At 59.7% G+C, this 7,576-nt stretch overlaps 2 non-coding genes across 2 annotated transcripts; both read right to left on the minus strand.

Moving 5' to 3' along the window:
- Positions 1–1,334: 1,334 nt before the first annotated feature.
- LOC142794815 (5.8S ribosomal RNA) lies at positions 1,335–1,487 on the minus strand. The gene has a single exon (XR_012892639.1). It is a non-coding gene; the product is annotated as a 5.8S ribosomal RNA (ribosomal RNA).
- Positions 1,488–3,206: 1,719 nt separating this feature from the next.
- On the minus strand, positions 3,207–5,021 carry LOC142794821 (small subunit ribosomal RNA). The gene has a single exon (XR_012892644.1). It is a non-coding gene; the product is annotated as a small subunit ribosomal RNA (ribosomal RNA).
- Between the last annotated feature and the right edge of the window lie 2,555 nt (positions 5,022–7,576).

Genomic DNA, 7,576 nt, shown 5'->3' on the forward strand with positions numbered 1-7,576 from the left:
AACACCCGAGAACGTCGCCTCCCATACACCACATTTCCCGACCGCCTGCAAGGACGGGGGATTCGGTGCTGGGCTCGGTCCCGTTTCGCTCGCAGCTACTCGGGGAATCCCTGTTGGTTTCTTTTCCTCCGCTTAGTGATATGCTTAAATTCAGCGGGTTGTCTCGCCTGATCTGAGGTCGACAGCGGATACATTCGCTTCCATCAACTTCCTGCACGACCGCGTGCGCTCGCCCTACCAAGTGCGCCCGCAACCCTGTACAGGGCCACTTCTTCACAAGGCTGGCAATCGGCTTCCCCGCTGCACGCGTGCGGCGCACAACCGGTGTGACGTGGAAGTGACGGGACACGTTCGTAAACCCATCGCGAACCGAGTACGACGCCCTACCAAGTGCGCCCGCAACCCTGTACAGGGTCACATCTTCACAAGGCTGGCAAGCGGCATTCCGCTGCGCGCGTGCGTCGTCCGAGCAGTTGCGTGATAAACGACCGTGTCGAAAGCCCAAACACCGCCGAGGCCAGTCGCCGCCGCCGCAAGGGCAGCCACGCAGCCTGGCGAGAGGCATCGTCTCGTGTAGCGTCGCCCCCGCCCCAACTGGAGTGGCCCAGTTTTTTGAACGGGACGGGAACTGCGAAGCACTTAGACCGACGGCGGACTACGACGAGAACGCCTTAAGCTTCGCCAACGTTTCGCCAACTCGTGCGGGAGACTTTTTCCGCTTCGCGGCAAGTCGTCGCGCCGTGCTCTCCGCATCAACCGCGTACGCAGCGAACCGCAAACGTCGGGCGCAGCCTCCTCACCTCCCTGCGCTTTGCGCGCGAACGTTCCCTGTTCGCGCGGCAAAGCCTGGAGGAGGCACGGCCCGCAGCGTGTTCGAGCGCCCGGTCTACGGGACACCCTGCTTACTTCGAGGGCAACAAGCGCAACGCAAGGCTGCGATCTCGCGCACTTTGCGCACGGCTGGAGAAGCTTTGCTGGCCGGCTTTCGCTCCTCGTGTTTACCGTGCGTTAAAGTTGCGCGTCCGTGGCTCTCGCAGCTCTTGCGCGCCCGGTCGCAGAGAGGAGTACGCAACCTCGACCGCACTTTCCCTGCAGGCTTCCTTCCGACTCGAAGTCCTGCGGCGGTCTCAACGAGGTGCCACATCCTCAATGCAGTCGGTCGCCCCCGTTTCGGTTGGGCTCTGGCACGACGGTCGCCACCGTCTCGCCCTTGAGTGGCCGCTGTTGGCGCTCGCTGTGAGGTGTTCAGCGTGCTGTCCGTGTTGCCGACGCGGTCAAAACGAGTCGACGGCTCACGTTCCCTTGTGCGCCGAAGGCTCTCTTGATATGTGATCCGACCCTCAGACAGACGAAGCCAAGGGAAGACCCAAGGCCGCAATGTGCGTTCAAAGAATCAGTGCTCAGTGTGTCCTGCAATTCACACCAAGTCTCGCAGCTGGCTGCGTTCTTCATCGACCCGAGAACCGAGTGATCCACCGCTTAGAGTCGTGAAAAAGTGTTTGTTCAATTCCGTACAGTCAAAACCAAACGTTTCTGGCACTCGGCCAAACAGTGGCCAAGAAGGGCGCTTTTCAGCGCACGCTTGGACTCCAAAACTCTGCCGCGCCTTTTTCGGCTGCCGCAAATCGAGCAAACGGTGTGTTTCGGACGGCGTTTCGCTTCCGCTACTTGCGAGTGCTTTCGTGGTCCACCCCTCTATAAATACTCGGGAGGCGTCGAAGCCGGTTCTCCAAGCCGGACCCGTAGGTATCGTTGTGTGCTCGCTCTCATTGGCCCGCCTAACCAGAAAATGCCTGCGGTACACCCATTTGGATAAGAGTGCACGCAGATGCGGGCCTCGACGGCTACACATTTCCTCGGGCGGCCGCCTCCCGGCCTCCGTGGAGCGCGGGATGCACGGTCCCATCGACAAGCCTCTCCCGTTTTTACCGTGGCGTCGCGGTTCACCACGGCGGGCGGGTCGGTCTCCTCCGCATAAAAAGGGGGACCCCCGCTTTTTGTTCCACGAAATCGCACAAGCTTTTTTCGCATCCACGGTTTGCCACCGCACACCAAAATGCCGATCCGGCTGCCTACTTTAGCCAACAGGTGGAGCCAGGCGCGCCGTACTTGCGCGGCACTTCCCACGTCCACCGAAGTCGGTGCCAAGGACCACTTTCGGCGCCGGAGCCGCGTACGAGCCTACTCGAGGCGGAAGAACGAAGCCAGCAAGGGCCTGGCCGCAAGTGCGTTCAATTGTCGGGACGTCCAAGTCCCTCGTTCTTCCGTGCTTCCTCTTTCGGCAAGTCGTTGCGGCACCTTCCCAAAGCGCGCAGACCCGCTAATCGCGACGAGCGCGACGTGGCCGTGCCGCCTTTCCCTCGGCAGCAAGCAAAACGCCTGGCAACGTCGACGCTCCCCTAACCGCGATCTCGCACCGTGTTTCGTGTGGCGAATTCAAAAGCCGGCCGGCGCTGCTGCAACCATTACGGTCGGTACGCATACGCCGCGGAGGGCGGGACGGTCATCGGAGCGTGCGGTTCCTCCATCGAGTACTGCGCACCTCGGCCGTCGCATCGCCGTGCCATGACCGGCCGCGCGTCAACGCGAACCGGTGCCAGCGAGATCCCTCGCCTGCAAGAACCGACCGGCAGCCTCCGTCACCCGAGGACGCGGAGGCGCTTGCCGCGGACGGCGGGACGGTATGCACTGGTGCACAGCGGACCCGTCACATCGCCAGTTCCTTGACCGACCGCCGACGCTTGTGCCGTTCCTCTCGTACTTGGCAGTCGCCGCGCGATTGTCGGGTCTCGTTCTTGCACGCTCGAACGGTCGGGAGGGCACTCGGCTGGCGTTTCGGGAACGCGCAGCCTCGCCTTCTACCGACGTAACCACGACTCGCCGTTCGCGCTCCGCCGCTCCTGTTTACAGTACTAGGCGGTCCCGCAGCGGTCGGGTCGCGCATTTCGAGCGCTTCGAGCCACGGTGCAGTGGCGGGTCGAAAGCCGACCTATGAGTGCGTTGCGCCGTTTGTACCCGCGTCCGCCACCTGGCCGACCGTCCAAGGTCGCGGTGTTGGCGTCCGCTGGGCGCAACAATTTGTCACGGGGTGCCGCTCCACATTCAGGCAGCCCCGTGGGGAAAAGCCGACCCCGCGTCCAAACGGGGTCAGCGGCAGAAAGTGTCGGGCGCAGACGCAGCTGAGGCGCTCACCCTTCACAATCCGTTAATGATCCTTCCGCAGGTTCACCTACGGAAACCTTGTTACGACTTTTACTTCCTCTAAATGATCAAGTTTGGTCATCTTTCCAACAGACCGGCGCAACCGAAAGGCCGCGCCGGACATCGGTCCGAAGACCTCACTAAATCATTCAATCGGTAGTAGCGACGGGCGGTGTGTACAAAGGGCAGGGACGTAATCAACGCGAGCTTATGACTCGCGCTTACTGGGAATTCCTCGTTCAAGGGGAACAATTGCAAGCCCCTATCCCAATCACGAAAGAAGTTCCACGGGTTACCCAGTCTTTTCAGACAGGGATAAAGACACGCTGCTTCCTTCAGTGTAGCGCGCGTGCGGCCCCGGACATCTAAGGGCATCACAGACCTGTTATTGCTCTGTTTCGTGCGGCTAGGAGCCGCTTGTCCCTCTAAGAAGGTTGTAAGGTGCTGGGAACCCCGCACCTATTTAATAGGCTAGAGTCTCGTTCGTTATCGGAATTAACCAGACAAATCGCTCCACCAACTAAGAACGGCCATGCACCACCATCCACCGAATCAAGAAAGAGCTCTCAATCTGTCAATCCTCCCAGTGTCCGGGCCGGGTAAGTTTTCCCGTGTTGAGTCAAATTAAGCCGCAGGCTCCACTCCTGGTGGTGCCCTTCCGTCAATTCCTTTAAGTTTCAGCTTTGCAACCATACTTCCCCCGGAACCCAAATACTTTGGTTTCCCGGAAGCTGCCCGCCGAGTCATTTGAGTAACTCAGGCGGATCGCTGGTTGGCATCGTTTATGGTCAGAACTAGGGCGGTATCTGATCGCCTTCGAACCTCTGACTTTCGTTCTTGATCAATGAAAACATTCTTGGCAAATGCTTTCGCAGTAGTTCGTCTTGCGACGGTCCAAGAATTTCACCTCTAGCGCCGCAATACGAATGCCCCCGTCCGTCCCTCTTAATCATTACCTCGTATTCCAAAAACCAACAGAACAGAAACGAGGTCTTGTTCTATTATTCCATGCAAGTTTATTCAGGCGACTCGCCTGCGTTGAGCACTCTAATTTTTTCAAAGTAAAAGCACCGGCCATCTCGAGGCACACAATGAAGTGCACCAAGAAAGAACCGGCATGATGTTCAGTCCGAGCCGTCGCATCGGGTAGATGCACTACTCGTCTGGAACTGAGATCCAACTACGAGCTTTTTAACCGCAGCAGCTTTAGTATACGCTATTGGAGCTGGAATTACCGCGGCTGCTGGCACCAGACTTGCCCTCCAATTGATCCTCGTTAAAGGATTTAGAGTGTACTCATTTCAATTACGGGGCCTCAAAAGAGTCCCGTATTGTTATTTTTCGTCACTACCTCCCCGTGCCGGGAGTGGGTAATTTGCGCGCCTGCTGCCTTCCTTGGATGTGGTAGCCGTTTCTCAGGCTCCCTCTCCGGAATCGAACCCTGATTCTCCGTTACCCGTAACAACCATGGTAAGCAAGTAACCTACCATCGAAAGTTGATAAGGCAGACACTTGAAAGAAACGTCGCCGGCTCGTGGCCATGCGATCAGCACAAAGTTATCCAGAGTCACCACACAATACGGGCCGAAACCCGATCGATCTTGGTCTAATAAAAGCACCCGTTACCCAAAGGGCTCCAGGCTCACTGCATGTATTAGCTCTAGAATTGCCACAGTTATCCAAGTAGGAAGAAACGATCTAAGGAACCATAACTGATTTAATGAGCCATTCGCGGTTTCGCCTTATTTCGGCATGTACTTAGACATGCATGGCTTAATCTTTGAGACAAGCATATGATTACTGGCAGGATCAACCAGGTAATCGTTCGACTGCGCGTCCGTCCTCGCCCTCGGCGGGCCGGACGCAGTCTGTGTGCGGCGGAGGCCACCTTCAGGCGCCCCAACACGCTTATTTTGCACTCCGAGATGACGGCGTTCGAGCTCGCTACGGCACAACCTTCCCGAAAGACGAGTGGGAGCCGTGCGGCAAGAAGCACGTTCATGCTCGCTCTTTTTCGTTGCATCGACTCGGTCGCGCCGTGCGGGTTGCCCAAGCCCGCTGCACTGTCGGTGGACCGGCCGGAACTAGCAACGGAGCCGAGACTGCAAAGCCGCCAGACGACGGGTCACGCCCGCGTCTTCGGCGCTTTCGCATCTGAATCGCCCGAGGACGACACGGAACACACCTCGATATCGTGGTAAAACGGCACCGTCCGACAACCAGCCCCTAACGCATCAAGCGGATGAGGCTGCAGACGACTGCCGTGGATTCCCCTGGAGCAGACCCGAGGACACGCTTGACGAGGCCGAAGCCCGCCGCATATCAGACACCCGGTCGCTTTCGCGTACGCCGCTCACGAGAACCCCCACATAATAGCAGCGATAAGTACCCAGACCTCCTTGGGCCCTAATACGAGCGTACTCGAGAAAATTTCACCGCGGGTGTGCCCCGAAACGTGTGGCATGTTGAGCGTGCCACAAGTCTACGTCGCTCTCAAACCCGCCGAGGTCGTAGAATTTGCGACCCTACTCACGAAATTCCCACCGAGGATACGGCCGCAAACGTACCGCACCTTGGGTAGGCCACGAGTTTGTGCAACACTACGCTGACGGCACAGCACCGAGGTCGTGCGCGCACGCACGGGAAAATTCCGCCGCGGTTTCTGCCGAAAACGTGAGGCACCACGACTCTCCGCAAGTTCGCGTCGACTGCGAAAGACCGAAGTCGTGAACGACGTGTCCGCTACTCGCCGCCGACACGCTGGACACCAAACGTACAACGACTCGACGGCGTCGTAGAGGCCCACGACGCGGTTTTCCTTAACGACGTCTCGGCGTGGCACCGACAGGTTAGAACGGCCGACCAACGTTCCCTGTCCGCCGTTCGGCTCAGTCGAAGGGCTCGGCGACTTCGGCAACGCTGCGAAGCCGCACGGTGACGCACGCCATGTCCCCATTTTTTTTTTTCTTTCTGCGTCTGCCGGGGTGCCCCTATAATAGCAGCGATAAGCACCCAGACCGCCGTGGGTCGCTCGCCCCGGCTGACGTGGTTTTTCGTACTCCTGCGGCGGTCGCCGTCAAGCACGTCCAAATACGCTACTTTCGTGGGCGCATTCACGCTCTTTCGCTTCGCCGGAGTGCCAGCACTCACTCTGCCAAAAACGGCGAACATCCGAGCGGCGGTTCCCACTTTTGCGTCGGCGTCGCAAACCCCGCCCCGGCAGACGAGGTTTGCCGTACTCGTGCGACGGTGGCCGGCGGGCACGTCGAAAGACGCCGATATCGTGCGCGAATTGGCGCACCTTGGCTTCACCGGAGTGCCGCCACTGACTCCTCCAAAAACGGCGAAGATCCGAGCGGCGCTTCCCACTTTCGCATCGGCGTCCCGAACTCCGCCCCGGCTGACGCGGTTTACCGTACTCGTGCGACGGTCGCCGGCGAGCACGTGGAAAGACGCCGATATCGTGCCCGAATCGGCTCCGTTCGGCTTCGCCGGAGTGCCAGCACTGGCTCGGCGAAAGACGACGAACATCCGAGCGACGGTTCTCACTATTGCGTACGCGTCGCAAACCCCGCCCCGGCAGACGCACTTTGCCGTACTCGTGCGACGGTCGCCGGCGAGCACGTAGAAAGACGCCGATATCGTGCCGGAATCGGCCCCGTTTGGCTTCGCCGGAGTGCCAGCACTCACTCGGCCACAAACGGCGAACATCCGAGCGGCGGTTCCCACTTAGCCGTCGGCGTCCCGAACTCCGCCCCGGCAGACGCGGTTGCCGAGCTCGTGCGACTAGCGACCGCGAAGCCGTCTCGCGACGCCGCTTTCGTGCGCGGCTCCCACTGCGACCTGGGTCACCCGAGGTCGACGAGCAAAAAAGAATGTCGAAAAAAATTTTTTTTTTTTTTGCGTCTGCCGGGGTGCCCCTATAATAGCAGCGATAAGCACCCAGACCGCCATGGGTCGCTCGCCCCGGCTGACGTGGTTTTTCGTTTTCCTGCGGTGGTCGTCGTCAAGCACGTCCAAACACGCCACTTTCGTGGGCGCATTCGCGCTCTTTCGCTTCGCCGGAGTGCCAGCACTCACTCTGCCAAAAACGGCGAACATCCGAGCGGCGGTTCCCACTTTTGCGTCGGCGTCGCAAACCCCGCCCCGGCAGACGAGGTTTGCCGTACTCGTGCGACGGTGGCCGGCGGGCACGTCGAAAGACGCCGATATCGTGCGCGAATTGGCGCACCTTGGCTTCACCGGAGTGCCGCCACTGACTCCTCCAAAAACGGCGAAGATCCGAGCGGCGCTTCCCACTTTCGCATCGGCGTCCCGAACTCCGCCCCGGCTGACGCGGTTTACCGTACTCGTGCGACGGTCGCCGGCGAGCACG

The sequence above is a fragment of the Rhipicephalus microplus genome, unplaced genomic scaffold (genome assembly GCF_043290135.1).
Source record: "Rhipicephalus microplus isolate Deutch F79 unplaced genomic scaffold, USDA_Rmic scaffold_508, whole genome shotgun sequence".
Taxonomy (NCBI): Eukaryota; Metazoa; Arthropoda; class Arachnida; order Ixodida; family Ixodidae; genus Rhipicephalus; species Rhipicephalus microplus.